Here is a 20920-nt window from a genome sequence, read left to right on the forward strand (position 1 = left end):
GTTCTTGCCGCACGATACTGATTCGAGACTTTTGTTTTTGTCTAGTTCGTTTTTATTACAAACTCGATGGAGAAACTCAAGTTTGTTGGACATGCTACTATAAAAAGGGAAATTCTTCCCTCAATATTTACAGATTGAGTATAATACCTGACACAAAAACTGAATTGTTCTTTGGATGCTACATCGCGAGTTTCATCGCCAATCAAAGAATAATACTTTGCCTCCTTCACTTCCTGGATCAGTGAGCGCAAAATTTCATGACTCAAAATTTGCAGCATCTCATTCTGCACATCCATAGAAATCCATTTGTATGTATCTCTTTTCAACCACTTCAGTAATTCTGGTGAATCCTCGGCTCTTAGTTGCAACAAACAATTAAAATTACTTCTTTCATCAGTATGCCCACGAATTGCAATGCCTTGAACCGCAAGAGTCGAAATAATTTTCATAAGGCACGTGCCATTTTCTTAGTTTTGTCTCACCTTACCGTTGGATAAACTTTTCAAAACATTGATTTTATGTTTGGCATACGTGAATTTCAATACAGCTTTTCGATGTGTGCCAGAACTTTCATGTTTTCGGAATTTTTCTATCGCCTTCTTCCAGTTAGAGAATCCAGTGCTAATAAATGCATCATCGGATTTTGTGCTTAAAGACAACATATTTTTATTCTTAGAAGATTTGCACGTACCGCAAAAAGCAGAATCCTTGTCTTTATCGTAAATGAGCCACTGGTATGATTTTTTCCAATCCTCTCTAAAACGACGTCTAGATTTACTAATTGTCTCAGATGATTTTGAACTACTTCGCATATCACTGTCAGAATCGGAGACACTCGGGTTGGATTCAGATATCTTCGAAATATCGAAACGATTTTGCACGGCACTAACGGTTTCTCGTAGACTTTGACTTTGACGAGTTGTTTGATGAGATGGGGGTGGTATTCGTACTACGAATTGATCCATTTTTTTCAAAAACTTTCAAGAACTAATTATATTTTTTTAACTTTTTGATTATGCTACTTCAACTTGTTTGTTTACGTAAGACAGTAAGAGTTGCTAGATTATTCTCATTTCGAGACACTCAAAAAAGTAAAATCTTTTACTAGTTTTAGCAGCTCTCATCAGATTTTCGATTGTGGTGAAAGATGGTGATGGGACCTTCTTGTTTTGCTCACTATACTGAACCCGGTCACAATTTCCTAGTGCATAGGTAGCCTAGATTTAGGTACAGATGTGGTACGGATATATTTTTACGCCGTATACAGAGTTTTCAAAACGTGACCTGGCAACTCTGGTAAGACACTTCCCATTGAGAAATGAGGTCATTCATCAGACCAACTTGCAACGTATTGAACGAACGAAGTACTCCCGTTGAACGATTTTTTCTTACCGGGTTGGTGAGAAATGTTTAATAATGAATATGAAAGAAAGTAAAGAAGAAATATATACTGCTGACCGATTACCTGTCAGAAGGTACAAAGATTATTGAGAAAAACCTGTTTTAACCCACCTAGTAGTGTAATGATGCCTCTCTCATATCAAACATATGCTCATAAATAATATTGTGGTATTCTATTCAAAATGTTCCTCGATTCTTGAAAGAAACCAAGGGATTGTTTGTGTATTAACTAGTATAACCTTCAGAACGAAACACAAGTAAACGAAGTGAACTCCGCTATTGTAGGTACTTCCGGCACCGGAACCCGAGAACTAATACAATCGATGTCGGTTCGTATGGCCATCGACTAACCCCGCTTGCATGTGCATGACAGATTTTCCTCCAGATGACTGGCAGCGTCTTTTATCGGAATGCTGGCAGAATTCCGGCAAGAGTCTGGCAACAACCGTTTCTGGCAGAGAATATCGCCTAGCGGTTATTAACGGTTCTGTTTTTACCGGATTTTTGCCATACAAGACCAGCAGGATCGTTTTGGATCAGTTCTTCATTTTTAACGCCTTTGGTTTTATTTTTTTTATCAGAAATTTAAATGAAATGTTATAACATAGCTTTCGCACTCCCAGATATGATATGCAAAGCTTCTTTTCTCAATATACCAGTATTTTCATTTCATGGTCTCAAGACTCGTTTCAAACTAATTTATAATAAAAAGCGGTTGGCGGTTCAATGCATAGGGAGCTGGTCTCACAAGCCAGTTGTGGTTCGAGCCCCGACCTGGAAGGGTTCTAGTGTCAGTAGGATTGTAGTACTAGCCATTCAATGATTCTTTACGCTAAAAATCGGCTGCGAAGTCTGTTGAAACAGAAAGGCCAAATTCCACAAAATGACTTTGACTTTGACTAAAGCGTATCAATCAATAATCAATGTGGAAATTGTAGATAATTAGATTAAAAATTGTACTAAATTAGTAAGAAATATTTAGACTACGGAGATGAATTATGGGGGTTGCAGAAAAAAAGTGTGATATCATTCATTATCTCCGCCAAATCTTCAAATATTCCAGTTGCCAAAATATTGGGGGGGGGGGGGGGGGGAGGGGGGGTCATTGCCCTCCAATAAAAATTGGGAGGGGGGGGGCAAAAAGTGCCTTGCCCCCCATAGTTGCGCGCCTGGCGATGAGCATCAAAACTTTCAAACTGTCATACAAAATGATGCAAAATCGGTACGCCTTGCACAACACAGTGTGCTTTGTTAAATTTTGCATAACCCCTGCACGTTGCCACATTCAAATCTTTTTCATAAATCATATAAACATAGATTCCCTACACTAACAGCACCTCTAGTGAGAAACGGGTGTTCTATTTTCCATTAGACACTGTGGTTGTGTTAAATGCGCAGGCAACTTTATGCATGCATTTTAGGAGCATTTCCGCACCCATTCTCCACCAGACGGCGCTTTTGGTGTCACGGGTTGCTCGTCTACATTACTATTACACTGGGGAATCAATGTTTATTTGATTTATGTCTTTATTAACCTGACACAACTGTTTTCAAATTGAAAAGGTAGTTTATACCAAAGAAAAATTTTGATTTAATTCAAGTTTGAAAAATTTATCTTGACAGAATCTTCTAGGGATGTGACGAATTTAATAAACAAAAATTAAAATTAAAATTAACTTATGGTTTCATACAAAATTAGTGAATTTTATCCGATTCCGACTTCTAATTTTGATATTACAGGGTGATGAGTGAAGATGACGATACCAAAAAATAATTAAAGTTGGGCTCGAAATTATTTCAATTTATTTGTCATACTAATTCAAGACGAACTATTTTTGGTTATGCTGATCTCTGAATACCGTTTCTGGAAGTAAAATAATTAATGACAAAAACTTTAAAGAACATAAACTTCTACATCTCATGGAATGCTTAGTCATAAACTTGGCCTCGTTAATAGATAAAATAACAAAAATTATAACTGAATTTAACTTAGGTGATAACTAAATTGTTACAAACCTTGATATGTATCAAGGTATTGATATAATATCAATATTATATCTAAATTTGTTACAAATTTAGTACGAATTATCAGCTGTTAGTATCCATTTTCTGGGGGGAAAGGCTTTACCATGCAATTCTAAAAATAGATTTCGCGAAGTGAGATGAAATTGCATACCTTTAGGTGATTTGATTAGCCATAAAAAAAGTTATGCACAGTTAAGCGACTGGTTCGGAACCGGGAAGTTTTGCATTGCCAACTTACGCTACGATTGCATCGGGGTATGAGAACCAACTGAGGTTGAAAGGATATATTGGCATCATATAATAACTAGTGTAAGTCCATATTACTACAAAAATAATCTATCGCTCTTCTCGCTCCCTCTTTCGTCTTTTTTTCCATCATATGAATGACAAAAGGGCTATTTTAGAACTATGAGCAAGCTTTCTTTTGGTACTGAATTAAAGTTGTAAATGAACGGAAATGACTAAATACAGTGAAACAAAACTACCTTATAGAATCTGAGGAAATTAACTAATGAATGATAGTTTCAGTTTTTTCTTCTTTGTACCAAGAGGGCCGACTTTTCAATAACATTCGAATCAGTTCGCTCGTTCACTTGAAGTAGTGAATTTTCTGTCGGTCGGTCGTATGTGTATGTGTGTATTGGCGGGCATATTTGATTAAAATGTGCACTTCATTTTCTCGGAGATGGCTGAATCGATTTTCGTAAATTTATATTAGAACAAAAATTTGTTTGAAAGACAGTGAAAATCAGAAGAAGTGTATATAACATTTATTCGAATAGCAAGTTTTTATGATTATTTACTAACCAATTGCCTAGTCACATTAGTTTGCGATATCCACTGCCAGAAGCCCAGCAAGTAATGTTAAACAACCATCAAAATTGAACATTTATTTCGGTTTGATTATTCGATATCTACCTAGATTGACTCACAGCAAAATGATTCAAATGGAAAATCTCATAATGCGAGTCGGTTGCTTTAAACTCTACATTGCAAATTTCGAATCCCAGCTCATGGTTCCAAATTGGAAGTAATCAAAGTACTACGAAATGAGGCTATCATAAATTTATCAGATATGGATAGATTGAACTTTTCAAATCGAAGGTATTATGGTGCGATAAATCGTTTTTGTCTGATTCATGATTCAGGCCCATACCCAGGATTTCTTTTCGGGAGGGGCCCAAAGATTAAAATATAATTTTACTGAAGATTGCTTATGTACCTAATTCTTGGTGTGCCTTTTACGAGTGTTAAACTTTAAACTTTTCCATTGGAACTGATATTGCATTACATTTCATTACGTTTACTGTCTTGTAATTTGTGTAACATATGTCTGAGACCTTCTAAATAATTATATACCTGTTTTCGATTTCGGGAGGGGAAGGGGCTGAGTTTAGATTCTGCTTTTGAGTCCAGTTTAGAATTTGTTTTTCGTTTATTGCAGCGTCACTTTTGAAGACGTTTTGGAATTTTTGACACTTATCACTCTGTGATTTCGGACACAAAAATCGGTCACCGATAATACAATTTTTCCAATATTTATTAATCGAGTTTAAAAGCTTTTGCCTTACGTTTCTTTGTTCGTAAGAGAAAAAGCGAAAAATCATCTTGAAGAATATTTATTTTCAATTTAAAATTAATATTTGAATAAAAATTTTACAAAATTTAAGTAGGAATTACTTAGGAACGTTTTCTTACTTTCTTACGTTTTCTTTCGTATAGTCTTACCTGAAATATTACGGCCCTTAATATAATATCTAGACTTGATATAATCTTAATAAAATCTGAATGTTGCTTCTAATTTGGAATCATATTTATAACATAATGAGATATAAATATTAAAATCATACATAATTTTGATAGAATCCTATTATGCTCTGTTGATCGGGACACGTTTAGATTAAAAGGCATAATTTTAAGGTTTCATACAATTTCTAACTTCGATTTGTCTTGCGGTTTCAAAATTTCAATTACAATTAATTTAAAACGACGGTCATTAAAATAATTTCATGAAAACTGAACCCAAAGAAAAATATTCAAGCGAAAACCACATGCTGATTGACGAAAAAAGGTATCATCTCACTGCTAGGTGGATTAAGCACGTTTCTACATTAAATTCTTATTCAACATATGGTTTTGTGTTTTTCCTTACGTCTAATAATCAAGAATAGAAATAATTACTTTGAGTTGAACTGCGAAGCACTGATGAAACTAAGACGAAAAGTATAACTTTTGGAGGCACTGAAAATGTGAAAATCGAATCGGTGGTTTTGAGTTTGAGAAGTGTTTTGACGGCAGTATGGATTATGGTTTCTGTTTGTGCAATTTTTGAGCTGATTTAAAAAAAATAAACACACACTTGAGTTTCATTATTCGATAGAGGTTTGAATCTTTAAAACTACTCTAGAAATGTGATATGCGGAAGGCGTGAAGCGCATTGGTGGTGTACAGTTTCATTCAGCAGATCATTGGGATTGGTTCCCCCACCCATTTTTAAGGATTGCCGAAAAACGAACGTTGACATCTATACCACAGGAAAGCGCGAAGAGAAGAATCCGTCGTCCAAATAGTGTGCGACAAATTCCGGGGTGTACATATATTCCAATAAATGGTTCATGGTTTTTGTTGTTCTTTACAGCAATGGCAAGCTCAATGGCAGCAAGTAAATAGCAAAACGAGTAAATATGCGCTGTGCCATTTTAATAAGTTGAGTACCATCCAGGCTTAGAGTGTTCCATGCCCCAGGGCAATGCTAGAGTATTGATTGCACAAGTGAGCAATTTAGGCAGTAAATGTTCTTGAAGATTATCATCTTCACGTTTTCTTTGCAAAAAGATCCTTCAGTAACTGATGTGCAGCTCGGATGTCAGCTTCTTTCCACTGAATATGTTCATTTGATACGGTACGTGAAATGTCAATTATTCGCTACGAGGAATATTTTGAGAGCAATCAACGCTTAATCGAACTCTGCTCGTGCTAAGCACTTGTGGACTCGAATTGGAATTCGTCGTTGGCATGAACCTGACAATTAATATTTTATTATGATTTAAATTCACTCACTTGTTCGATTTTGCATTATTAAATGTGATTGGAAAGCCCAGTGTCGGCAACGTATACGTTGATTCTGAAGCGGTGCCCTTTTTCACAACCAGTAGTATTAGTATTTAACAGAGATACTAAATCTGCAGATTTGTCTGTTAATATGTAGATTTTCAAAATAAACGGAAGAAAGTTTTAATGGCAACTGTTTGTGCACTTTTTGAAAATCACGTTTTTCGCAGACATTTGTCAAAATTTATAGACATTTGAGATCACCGCGATCTTTTTTTTTCGCTCGTTAAACCAATTTCGTGCATATTTTTTTTATAGAGAACTTCAAGTCCGCAGAATTTTTTCAACTATACAGACTTTTTCAACCTGAAGATATTTGAAATTTTTACCTGGCATATCTAGAAACTAATACTTATTATTTCGATTGGAGTATTCTTGCTTCAATACTATTTTTCAAACGCCCGGGAATAACAAATAAAGCAGTAACCTCTTAGTTCGTGCAAAATTTCTTACCGGCGAACATTTTTTCAGGCCTGCGAGCAGCTAGTAGTCGCTGGGAGCCAAATCTGACGAATACGGTGAATGTGGAAGCATTTCGAAGTTCAATTCATATTGTATTGCCATTGTTTTGATTAATTTGTGAAACGTTGCGTTGTCAATTTGTTTTTCTTTGAAATATGCGGTCGGTTTGTTTTTGCAATTTCAGCCTTCAAACACTCCAATAATGCTATGTAATATTCACTGTTAAAGACTGTCCCAGAAACTATGGACGCACTTTGTTCTCGCTGTAAATAATTCACAAGTGTTAGATATGCAAATTTTATTCGATATACTGATAATATTAGACTATAACAACAGAATATTATTCTCAACATTTGCTACTCAGCCATTGTAGGCTGGCGGGTGCACCTTCTTGCGAACGTTCCTCATTAAATTCCGTACAGACATTTTGGCGACAAGTTTTGACACTTTTTCCCAATCTTTTTCGAACTGTTGAATGGTTTCGGGTGAGGAATTTTGGGCATTAACGAAGGCACATCTTAGGAAACATGTCTCTGCATGTTTCCTAAGATGTGCCTTCGTTAATGCCCAAAATTCCTCAATTGGTCGAAGTTGTGGGCAATTTGGTGGATTCATGTCTCTTGGGACGAAAGTGACATTTTTGGTAGTATACCATTCTACCGTTGATTTCGAGTAATGGTAAGAAGCAAGATCTGGCCAGAAGACATCAGGGTGCTTGTGGCTTCGAATCATGGGTAGAAGTCGTTTTTGAAAACATTCCTTGATGTATATTTCGCTGTTCATTGAAGTAGTGGTGATGAAGGGTTTCGAAATCTTACCGCAGTTACAAATTGCTTGCCTGACCATAACTTTCTTACTAAATTTTTCGACTTCAATCGATGTCTCGGACTGGTTTAACACTTGTCCTTCTCGCACCGTATAATATTGTGGTCCCAGCAAAGATTTGTAATCGAGTTTGACGTAGGTTTCGTCGTCCATGATTATGCAGTTCAAATTTCCAGCAAGAATCGTATTGTACAGCTTTCGAACCCTCGGCCCGATCGATGCTTCTTGTTTCGGACTACGTTTTGGTTGTTTCTGCTTCTTTAGCACGAAGAACATATGACTTCGAAGTGCCCACTTTTTTGGCCACATCCCGAACTGAAACCTTCTTCTTTTGCTCGAACACCTTCAGTATACGTTTATCCAACTGAGGGTTAGCAGGACATTTTTTCGACCCGTTTTCGGTATATCCTCAAAGGTGTTATCCTCACCAAACTTCCTGATTGCATTTCTTACGGCTTTTTCACTCACTCCTTCCATTTTTGCTATCTTTCTCAGTGAAAGTCCGCGTTCTGTGCACCATTTGTACACAATTTTTTGACGTTGTTCTGCTGAAAGTCCACGCATTTCGAAACAAACTAATAAACAACTGCACAAGTGGTTAGAGAAGAGTGTAAACAACAGGACGTAGCTATAAAAATTGACAGATTCGGAACCTTTGCGAAATGGCAGCGGTTTTTGGTTGCGTCTATACTTTCTGGGACAGTCTTTAATGGTATTTCCTTTCTCAAGATAGTGGACAAATTTTACACCACGCACATCCCAAAACAACGAGGCCATAACCTTTCCAGCCGATTGTTGTGGTTTCGGGCGCTTTGGATGAGGTTCACCAGTTGCTGTTCACTCAGATGACGATTGTTATGATTCCGAAGTGAAGTGATGAATCCATATGTCATCGATTGTCACATGGCCAAACACTACTCAGAATCATCAACACGTTCTCGTTTTTGGTCAAAAGTGAGCGGCACCCACTTTGAACAGATCTTTCTCATAGTCAAATGCTCATGCAATATAAGGTAAACACGTTCTTTTGATATCTTTACGATGTTAGCTAATTCACGTAACTCCACTTTTCGATCATTCAAAACGATTTTGTGGATTTTTTTTATCTTTTCTGGTGTTACCGCCTCATTTGGACGTTCACTACGTTCTGCATCATCGGTGTCTCTACAACCACGTAACACTTTTTATGCCATTGCTTCGTTTGAACGGTATTTTTCCCATCTAGAAGCAGTGTAAAATTAAAACACGAAATTGTTTTTGATCCATTGTTCTGAAAATAACAGAAGTAGCGTCACTCTTAGCACAATAACTCATAAACTAATGAATAGAATATCATAAATATTTTCAGCCCATATCCTAAAAGGTACTCGATCGCTAAACATTCTAGTACTCGAGATGCCAACATTACACTGGTTTCTATTTGAAGAAAGGCTTGTCTGTAAAAATCAACCTAACCCAATTTTATACCTTTCAGCAAATGTTTAGTCGTAGTTCACACTTGAAAAAGTAGAAGTATTCACTTGTAAATCGATTTTCTTCCCCTTCGAATTTACTTTTATTGCTGGAAAGTTCCTCGTGATGAGACACAAAACATTTACACTATCATAATATTTTAGTTAATTGTGCTATTGTTATTCTATATATTTTGTGCAATAAAATTTTGTATACTTTATAATTTCTGTTAATGTACCATCAACTTATCAGCCGTATGAATGAAAAGTAGTTAAGTATGATGTTTGTAGTATTTTCTCAAAAACAATGTCCACAGAGTAAAATGCAGTTTAGTATGAATGAAAATAATTTCGAACTTGTAGTAAACGCTACTTTCGAATTTGATTATATACTATTTGATCATATACTACATAGCAGGAAAAGCTGTCATAATCACGCAAAAAGCAATAAACCTGTTTACTGCTACAAAAAGTTGTCCCTTTTTAATTTTCTTACTTGACTAAATCAGCAGACTCACGTCTAGCAACCTCTAGAGCTATCTACCAAAAAAAAACACTCCTTTGTATTGGTTAAATGTTTTTTTTATTTAAAAGATATTTTATTCAGGCCTATTTGCGTACAAGCTTTACGTGGCCGATTTAGCTGAGTTTTTAGATAATTTTTTTTGTATTGGATCTCGTTGTCACCCTTTTTCTAGGGGGAGAGGAGCTTCCATTTTCCTCCTGCGAGGATTGAGGGGCAGTTTGTTCGTGCTTCGTCTCGTCATCCATTGCCGTGGTATTGTTGTTGATTTCGTTGCTAGTTGCTGTAGATGCGCCTTGTTGTACATTGTTTGCAGTTGCTGGTTGGTTGGATGGTAAGCTGTTAACTGCAGCTGGTGTATTTTGTTCTATAGGGGTTACGTTGGATGGTTTCGTTGAAGGGAATACTTCCCTGTTGTAGGTGACTGTCACAGGTGTACTGGGGTTGCTTGGGGTTGATGTGAAGGAAGCACCGTTGTCCTTTGGTATAGTTGTCTCCTTGTCCGGTTTATCACATAGCTTACCGTAGTGAACAGATTTTTGGCAATATTAACATGTGACCATCTGATTGTCATAGGTAACAAGTAATTTGCACGGTATTCTTGTATCCTGACCGAATGTCACATAAGAAGGTATAGGCCTCCTCAAGCGCATGCGTAACAAACGTACGCCATTTAGAATACCGGGGAAAAAATTCTTCCACTTTTCTTTTTCGATAGAGAGAATCTCTCCGTATTGGGACATGGTTTTGCGAATATAAGGATCGATGACGCTTGAGGGAAGATCATGCACACGCACTTCTATAGCACTATCTTCCATATATACTGGAATGTTGTACTTGATATTTTCATGCTCCACATAGTGCACATTATTATTGTCTTTAGCGAATTGAATTGCATCCAACTCTTTATAGAACTGGATATAAACAACATTATTGGTCTTATTACATTGAAGTAAATGCACACGTTTAATGTCAAGATGCATTTGCTCCTTAAGCAAACCTTCACGTTCTCGTATCGAAGGTCGAATTTTGCACTGTCTAAAGTCAACAATAATTGTATTCTTTCGTACCGGCGGTAGCTTTTGTCCGTTTGGTTCACTCATTTTCGAGGTCTATTGTTCACTACACAATACTGTACTTGGTTTCTTCTGTCTCCAACGTAAGCGGTTTTGTTTTATCGACTGACTTGGATTAAATGTAAACCCGAACTGGTTAAATGTTATTGTTCATTCGATTATTTTTTTTATATAAAATCCTTCGAAGCTAGAATTCGAAATAACCAAAATCTTTGAACAGTGGAAATGTTCTAAGGAAGTCATTGAAACAGTGTTCATTTAGTGAGTTATTGAATCTTTACGCACTCTTAATGTGCGACTAGAAATTTTGTGAGTAATAAAGATACATGCTACAATTATTCGGTATCTAGTCCTCATCTGCAGTTTCGGAATAATGGAAAACGTTTCTGAGCGGACTCTTGGTTACGGATTTACTAATGACAATGTTGTAGAAACCAGTCGGTCATGTAATCCGGTTTTTAAAAAAAATTGTTCGCATTACATAGAAGAGACTTGCTGTATCTAACTTAAAAACGTAACAAACAAATTTAATTTAACCAACCAGAATATATTGAATATAAAAAGCGAGACAGAAATGGCAAGAGACTAAGAAAAGTTTATTAATTTCAATTACAGTAGATTGTACCTTGGACCGTTCCACGTGATCGTGATTAAATAAAAATGATGAATGTCATCTGCAAAAATGATGAGGATTTTGATCCAGTAACTAGTAAGCGCTGCTCGAGGGGCAGCCCCAATCAATGCCACTGTCATTTATTTGAAGAAACAACAGAAAATCTTAGATTCCATGTTTGATGTTATATCTAGACGGAGAGGGTAGGAGAGGGGGGGTTAGGTAGACACAGAAAGTAATTTAATAAACATTTTTTTCGGATTCTTGCTGTTTACTTTGTCGGTAATCTGTGAATGTGTTTCATCTGCTTCGTGTTAAAAATTAAAAAAAATGGTGATAAGGACTAGAACATAGATAATAAACATAGACATCTGTGTATTACGACATTTGTGGAGACGTAAAATTAACCACCCTTTTGCTTTATTTTCCTTCCCAACTAATTTTTCCTGTTGACCCAATTGTAATTCTCTGCTGAAAAAAAAATTTGAAAGAGTTATTCACACGATTACTGATTTTAATTGTGATTGTGGTTTATGTTACCGCTACCAAAAACCAATTGCGGCTCATCGCTGCGGAGTTTCCTATTTCCAGTTGAGTGGACTGGTATTTAAAGGCGTCAAGCCTCATAATCACACACTGAATGGAATAAACAATTACTGCTAACGTTTAATTGCCAAGTCCACATTAGCAGTAAGTGATAATAAATAGTGGAGTGCTGATAATTCGAATAAGCATTGAACGTTATTTCCCAAACCAGTTTTTTGACAATGCTATGCGATTATTTCCAGAGTAGAGACGCTTTTTGTCTCTCTATAGGGTAAATAATTGCTGGGAAAACTAACTTTTGATCGAAGTCGTGAAGATCCCTAGTGTTGTATTTCTTTCGGCTGAACTATATAACTATATATATTTATATATATATATATATATATATATATATATATATATATATATATATATATATATATATATATATATATATATATATATATATATATATATATATATATATATATATATATATACATATATATATATATATATATATATATATATATATATATATATATATATATATATATATATATATATATATATACATATATATATATATATATATATATATATATATATATATATATATATATATATATATATATATATATATATATATATATATATATATATATATATATATATATATATATAAATCAGCAGACTCACGTCTAGCAACCTCTAGAGCTATCTACAAAAAAAACCTCTCCTTTCTATTGGTTGAATGGTTCTTATATATAGATCTCTTGCTCCATACAAAACTTCCAAATTTCACCCGGATCCGACTTCCGGGTCCGGTATTATAAGGTGAAGTGTGTTAAGAATTTGATACCGTCACTTAAAGCGGCGAAACAAAACCCGCAAAAAGATTTCTAAACTGACCTCAAAACTATTCCAATCGGTATCCATTGTCAATAGACAACCAAACCAACCGATATCGGCTATACTGGTTCTCGGTTTCCTATTCCGAAAGCACCGGAAATAAAATGTAAAATAATTTCTAAACTTGCCTCAAAACTATTCCTATCGGTAGTCTTTGTCAGAAAACGGCAAACATATATTTGGCTAACCTTGTTCCCGGTTTCCGATTAACGACCGCAGATTGTAGCCATAGACTCAAAAATGGGTCCCAGGCACTTTTCTCGAAACAACTTTGATTATACCTCACTTGGTTTTGTCAGAGATAGCCTAACTGACCTGAGTACTGTTTCACTCTGTAGGTTATACTAGTTTATGAACAAACTTAGTTGTTTTTCAAGAATGAACGACTATTATTTTGAAGAATCCCACACATTTATGTATAAGAATGTATGAGATAAGAGAAAGGCATCATTACATCACTAGGTGGATTAAAACAGGAGATTTTCGAATTCTGGCACATATAATATAAACGTTTTTTGTATATCAATATTCAATTTTGATATACTGTCATATTTTCATAGGAAGTTTCTTCCTTTTTACCCAAAATAACATCAGCATGTTAGCAAAATCGATTAAGGCTAGCAAAATGTTAGTGCAATGATATCTTTACCTTTGTTGTCATTGTTCAAAGTATAGACACAATTGTAAGAACCCAGTGCTTGATTGACAGTACCAGTTTGCTTGCAACAGAAATAGCCTACAGAAAATGGTAAATTTTTGTATCCAAACGAACAAAAAAGCCATGCAAATTATTCATCATAACACTCCCGGCAATCAGTTACTCCGTAATTAAGTTTTGCTGTATTTTTACCTTTTTTTATAAATAAAAAAATAGGTATAGAATTCGCTCAAACTTTAGAAAAAATTTTCAAGGCCCGGAGGGCCGAGTGTCATATACCTATCGATTCAGCTCGACGAACTGAGCAAATGTCCGTGTGTGTATGTGTCTGTGTGTGTGTGTGTGTGTGTGTGTGTGTGTGTGTGTGTGTGTGTGTGTGTGTGTGTGTGTGTGTGTGTGTGTGTGTGTGTGTGTGTGTGTGTGTGTGTGTGTGTGTGTGTGTGTGTGTGTGTGTGTGTGTGTGTGTGTATGTGTGTATGTGTGTTGTCAACTAAGAGGTCGAGATCTCAGAGATGGCTGGACCGATTTTGATCAAATTAGTCGCAAATGATAGGTCTCCCCGTCACCCAAAACGCTATTGAATGGTTTTGAGATAGGATGTTTACTCTTTCAATTATACGAAGTTTTATGTCAAAATTTTCAGTTTTATGACAGTATCTGTCACACTTGACCTTGAAAACAGAATATGTTTACAGACTTGGATTCCACACGGTAATAGCTATCCAACAAGCCATTGATTGTTAAAATCCGTCCATTTTTAACGAAGATATCGATATTTTTGTGTAAGCGACTTTTCCCCTCATTCCAGCAGTAGGAGTTTTGAGCGCTATATGATAATGCAATGCTTGGGAGCAACGTGAAACACGATTTTTTATACTGTTACTTACGATTGTTTCTAAGTACCAAAAAGACTGTGTACAGCATCTTTTTTCATTTTGCCTCGGGCCGATTTTAGTAGCATTGTTCATTTTTGCCAACATAATCGTTCGAATGCGACATAAGTAAATCAGATGATGGCCAAGATGGCAGCATTTTCGAGTTAAAAACAATTGCATAATTATATTGATTGTAACTACTGACAGTACTGAATGATGGAAGAACATAACACCCATATACCATTCGAATCAGTTCGTCGAGATCAGCAAATGCTTGTGCGGAAAATAAATTCACTCTGTTTTCTCGGAGATGACTCAACCATTTTCTTCAAACTCAGATTCATACGAGAAGTGCTTCCAAACAAGGTTCCTGAATTACACCTGGATCCGACCTCTGGTTCCTGAGCTACAGGATGATATGCCAAACGAAATTTAAACAGTGTAACTCATTTTTCTCGTAGATGGCTGAACCGATCTAAGATTCAAATGAAATCTAAGAATCATCTAAGATTCAAATAAAAAATTTCAAGATTCAATAAAACATCTTGTTTTTCAGTCAGATTCAACTTCCGGTTTCGGAGATACAGGGTGATTAGTATAAAAATGTCTATTTCACATAAATTAATCAGGTTTATCGGGTTAGCAGATTTGGATAACCAAATAAACTTATTTCGTTTTTGGTTGCATTAATTTTTCGTTTCGGAAGACACCCAAAAATTTAATTCGCACTACGATTCCTCAAAGATGTTTACATTGATTTTCAAACATTTTGAAATAAATGTAAACTATACAGCTACTCAGATGAATTTGTCTGACTTCGGCTACATCGAATTTCGAATTCCGGTTCCAGTATAAAATCGTTTCTCAAAGCTCAATCGTTTTCTCAAAAAAAGCCTAATCGAATTTCAGAAACAAAAGTGAAATTAAAATAAATCCAATTTTATCCAATTCTTACTTCCGATTCTGGAATTGTAGGATGGTGAATTTTTAAAATTCAAAGCGATATAGAAGATGACAATTCCGAAAAGCTTCAAAGTTGGACTCAAAAATATAGCAATTCATTCGTCATATGGCCATACGAATCGGTTTGGGTTATGCTGGTTCCAGAATACCGGCTCTGGAAGTACCTTAAATTACCACGTTCCTGTTTGTATTTTGATTCAGGTTACGAAAAATAATATACATAATAAATTGAAAAGTAAAACATACTCGTTAGGGGGTTGCCCACAGCAATCAACACAATTTTAATCTTCCTGTTATGAATATGAAAAAAGGCTTTCCTCGTCTTTTTAAGCAGCATCTGTAGAATTGCCGTTTCACCCATTTCCCAGTAGACATGCATTATGAAGCCGGTTTTGATCAGCATACCGGGATAATATTCAATACTTGTATGAAATAGCATGTCACAAAATGTTAATATTTGATGTCAAAATCCGCAAAACAAAGTAAATTTTCAATTGCAATATGAGAGCAGAGTAAAGAAAAAGCGCAAGAAGAAGAGCGAAGGAATTTCACAACCTAACCCAGCAGGCATAGAACTTCCTAATTTTTTATCGTTTGATGGCTTTCTCATTTCTGTAGAATTAGTAAGTTAATTTCAATATCTGACAACGAAGAGATGTGTTTAAGGAGTACATTCGTAATGTTTGAAATATCTCTAATAACTTTTTCTGAAGAATAGCCCAACAAATATTAAATATTAGTCAGAAGAAAAAATAAATGAATATGCTTTACAGTTTATTGCTTAGAATTTATTATCCAAAGATTTGTTATTGTTCTTGAAAATACGATTACTGGTCCATTTTTTCCGCCGATGAGTGGAAATGGTTAAAAAAACCTGCTTCCATTTTAAACCGCCAAGACTATTGAATACATCAAACGTTTATTATGTATTATTACCTCAATTGAGGTGCAATGCGTTGCTACTTTGTCATTGGTCTGAATAAGTACAGGTTCCCTTGCCAAAGCGCATATTTGGGAGTAATATGCAGTTTTACATTATGCAATTTGCATTAATCCCGGCATGCTGATCAAAACCGGCTTCATAATGCATGTCTACTGGGAAATGGATGAAATGGCAATTCTACAGATGCTGCTTAAAAAAGACGAGGAATGCCTTTTTTCATATTCATAACAGGAAGAATAAAATTGTGTTAATTGCTGTGGGCAACCACCTAACGAGTGTGTTTTTCTTTTCAATTTATTATGTATATTGTTTTTCGTAACCTGAATCAAAATACAGACAAAAAATACAGCAAAACTTAATATCGGAGTAACTGATTGCCGGGAGTGTTATGATGAATAATTTGCATGGCTTTTTTGTTCGTTTGGATACAAAAATATACCATTTTCTGTAGGCTATTTCTGTTGCAAGCAAACTGGTACTGTCAATCAAGCACTGGGTTCCAGGGTCTAGTAAGTAATATATTTTGATAGATTTAAACATAATAAACTTATTCCATAATGCAATTCATTGTTATTTAATACCGATACTACTCATCCAAAGCATGAGTATAAGTTACATAGATATCAGGGCGGGGGCTCTAACCTTACCAGGTGCAGGGTCGGGCAAAGTTCATCAATGCAAATGAAGTTAACCTTTTCACTTCGAGTTTAATCTACATTAGTCAGATCATAGTGTTAGATAGATATAATTCGCACAACAAGGGTAAGTTTAGCAAGATTTCGGCCATTCCCAACACAGAAGCGGTAGCCTTAGATAAAGGGAGAACAGTAATGAGATTCCGTCAAGTGGAAAATTAGAAGACAGATCACTTTTCAGTGGCTATACTTGAAAAGATTTCCGGACCCGTCCACAACAATGGTACTAGCGAATTTTTGCTCGTTCCACCATTGACCATGACTCGGGTAAGGTAGCAAAAATAAGAATTATTTTATGATAGCTAACAAGATGACGACTAATCGTTGTATGCGAAGAAAAAGATCAAATTTAATTGAAGTAGAAGCTCTTATTCGGTATTTATCTACTCCATTCAAAAGATCCTGATGAGTACGGTCGCTGATAGGAACGCGAGCAGAAAAAAATAGACAAAGTATTATTTTTTTTATATATTTGAAGCGAAATAGCTCACTTGAGGCAGGTTGAAGCATGTTAAAAATCATAGCTTGTTCATTGCCACATTTTTCGGAAAAATATGTGAATTCTCATATGATGTGAATTCATTGAGCTGTAATTCCATAGAAAAAGAATGAAACTTTCAATTTATAAAGTTTGTAATACGATATCAGCGCGTTCTTTTGGTGTGTATCGACTCATAGCTGGAATGGAACTAATTATTTTTCCGTTAAAATCGACTGGAAAATGGCGGAGTTCAATGTTGACATACGATACATCCAGATGGTGCACCCTGTATCCATGCAATATTTTTAAATATTGGCTGGATTTGGAATTATAAAGCTCATCATAACTCTACGAATGTGTTTGAAATTTACTCATGATAGATAACGACTTTCTCGGAGTAGGTAGCACTTATAGAATAGGATTGCAGTTCGAACAATATAACTTTGTCCTATGATTGTCACCGGATAAGTATTTAGAGATGTGTCACTAAAGTGGATTTATGAACCTGTATATTCTGTGCATATAAAAAACTCAGTCTATCTCACCTGTAAGTGGAATGTTCGGATCCTCTCAACTATAACGATGTGTGTTGCCTCGCATAATAAACTCTCTGCTGGACCACACAATTATTAAACGAAGAATACAATTTGTTTAGTAAAAATCTAGGTGAGCTCGATTAGTGTTTATTTATTTGGGAGCAGGGAAAACTTCCAATTCAAATGTAGTATATCAATGTAGTAGTAGTTGTAGTGTGCAACAGAAATCTTTAAAATTCTTTCCGAAGCTTTTCTAATATTTTTTGAGTTTTTGCTGTAGTATATGGGCGGAAATGAATCATATGACATCACATAAGAGTTACACCACTAGGTAGGGATGGTACTCGGAAGGCAAAGTATCGATACCTAGGGTATCGGGATACCAAAATTTTGGGAATCGATACAAGGTATCAAAAGGCAATAAAGTATCGATACCTGTAAGTATCAATTGATACTTGCACAGCAATCATTTCAAAATAAAATAAATGAAGGAATTCGCTACTTTTGGTCCCTGTCAAAGATTATCCGCACGCCACTTTGTGTTGGAGCCATGATGATTTCACATTTCACTTATTTTTTAAAAAAAAATTTATGTCATAACCATTATGTCGATACATGAATACTACACTAAAAGCCAATTCCTATTGCCATTACGACGGTACCGAGGACGGACTGAACGGAAGCACCAGGCTCGCGCATGTATTGGTATGACGTGGACTAGCCGTCATTGAAATTCGTTCTCGACAACCTCACGTCGTCCCACAGACGCACTGAAAGAGAGTGCAACGAGTGTGAAAAATTGAAATGATTGAATCCTCAGTGAGTATGGCCTTTATGTACGTGTTTTCTCTCATTGCACTCAGTTTCAGTGTTCAGTATTTAAACGACGGCTAGTTCACGTCATACCAATACATGCGCGAACCTGGCGCTTCATCGAAGTCGAAGAAAAAAAAAGCGAGGTGGGTTATGTCAGAAACATAACCGGATGATGATAGACTCTGGAACTCAATTCTGAAACTAAGGCCAATAATTGAATTCTAAATCTAGATTGTTGAACTGATCACTGAACCTGAGATCTGTAACTGAATTCCAGACTAGGATTCTTCGATAGTCCGATCCAGGATTCAGTTTTCAAAATCGGATCCAGAATTTAGATTCGCAACTAAGTTGTATAATCCTGATCCGGAATATAGTTCAGAAATCTTCAGAATCTAGTCTCTGAATTCAGTTACACTTCTAGAATTGTAAAAGTGAGTTTTGTATCCTAATTCTAGACCAGCATTCTCTAACTGAAACCAGGTTCTGGAAAGCATTTTTGTTCTGAATTTGAATCAGATTTTCGGGCTGCAGTTCCATAACTTGAGGTTCAGAACTCAATTTCCGAATTCTGAACTTAAATTATAGGTCCGAATTCTGGATAGGGTTTTGCAATTGTATTCTGGTCTGAACCCTCGATTTTAAATCCAGAATTCTATTTCAAAATTCATATTCAAGTCAAAAAAATTCTTTTCCAAATTTTAGCTCCAGAGTCTAGGTCTAGAACCAAGATCCTGATCTATGCTCCAGATTTCGGGTTCTTAAACCAGGCTTAGAATAAAATTCTTAAATTTGGTCCAAGTTCCAGAATTCTGGATTTCAATTCTGGACCTGGAAACCGGACGAGGAACAGAATACTAGATCTGGATTATGAAAATGAAAAATAAAATCTGGTCTTGGATTTTGAAACCAAATTTCAGAACTGAACACTAGAATTAGATTCTTGACCTGGATTCCGATCTGAACTGAATGAAACAACTACGCAGGTTAGAATAAAAGAATTTTTACCTTTTTCACTTACCAAATATGAAATTTTAATTTCGAATTATTTGTGGTTATATTACTGGAAATTTTATCACAAATTGTTGAAATCTCCGATGACGTGTAAAAAATTATGATGATACGTTGAATAAAACAAGAAATATTCATGATAAAACCACTCTTTCAGAGGGTAAATTTTGAAACGCCCCATAGTAAAGTAAGATGTATTCACGTCAAAAAATGTTCCATCGGTGATGGATATAGCGTGATTCCTTTTACTCAGCCCACCTGAGTTTGATGACCTAAAGGTTAAAGCCTCTATAATGACTTTAAGGTTAAAGAATCTACAATTGAAACAAAAAATATATTCCGTAGTAATGGGAATTGACTTCAATCTGTTGCGATACTGTAAGTATCGAGACCTAAAGTATCGATACTAACAGTATCACTCTGATGTAATATCGATACCAAAAATACCCGATTCTCGAAAGAAAATATCGATACTTCAAAGTATCAACTCGGTATCGGACATCCTACCACTAGGTGGATTAAAACAGGTTTTTTTTTATGAAGAGCGCCATTTGCATTTATAAAAGAAATCAGAGAGGTACGTCACTTTTGTTTCGTTTAGTAATATTATTCCACCAACCGATGTATTTTTAGTTCTAGATGATTGAAATTTTATGTAGTTGCGACTAGTGTTTTATTTCATATGCTATGAGCCTGGGGTCGCTGGGTGGCTTACGGGCATAACGTAGTAGAGACGGCTTGCGCGATTTACTCATAAAGACGACAGTATTCAGGGTGTGAGCGGTCCTTTGGTTAGAAAGCATTGCTTTGATTGGTTATTCGAAGCAGTGGTGAAGCTGTTTATGATTAGTTCACTGCGTTAGTCTCTGATGAAATCAATTAGTATTAAGATTTTGTATTCTTGAAATATAGAATATATTATTATTAATCATGGTTCGTTTTGGGTATACCCAATCTTAGGCTACAATTTAGTTCAGTAAAATTCGATGTCACTAACATGTTTAATCATGGGAAAGTC

General features: G+C 35.6%; 1 protein-coding gene across 2 annotated transcripts in view; it reads left to right on the top strand.

Annotated features, from left to right (window-relative positions):
* Positions 1 to 20920, top strand: part of LOC131436379 (uncharacterized) — a 731094-nt gene that overhangs the window by 20643 nt on the left and 689531 nt on the right. The gene's annotated exons all lie outside the window — the stretch shown is intronic.

This window comes from Malaya genurostris, chromosome 3 (assembly GCF_030247185.1).
Source record: "Malaya genurostris strain Urasoe2022 chromosome 3, Malgen_1.1, whole genome shotgun sequence".
In the NCBI taxonomy this organism is placed as follows: Eukaryota; Metazoa; Arthropoda; class Insecta; order Diptera; family Culicidae; genus Malaya; species Malaya genurostris.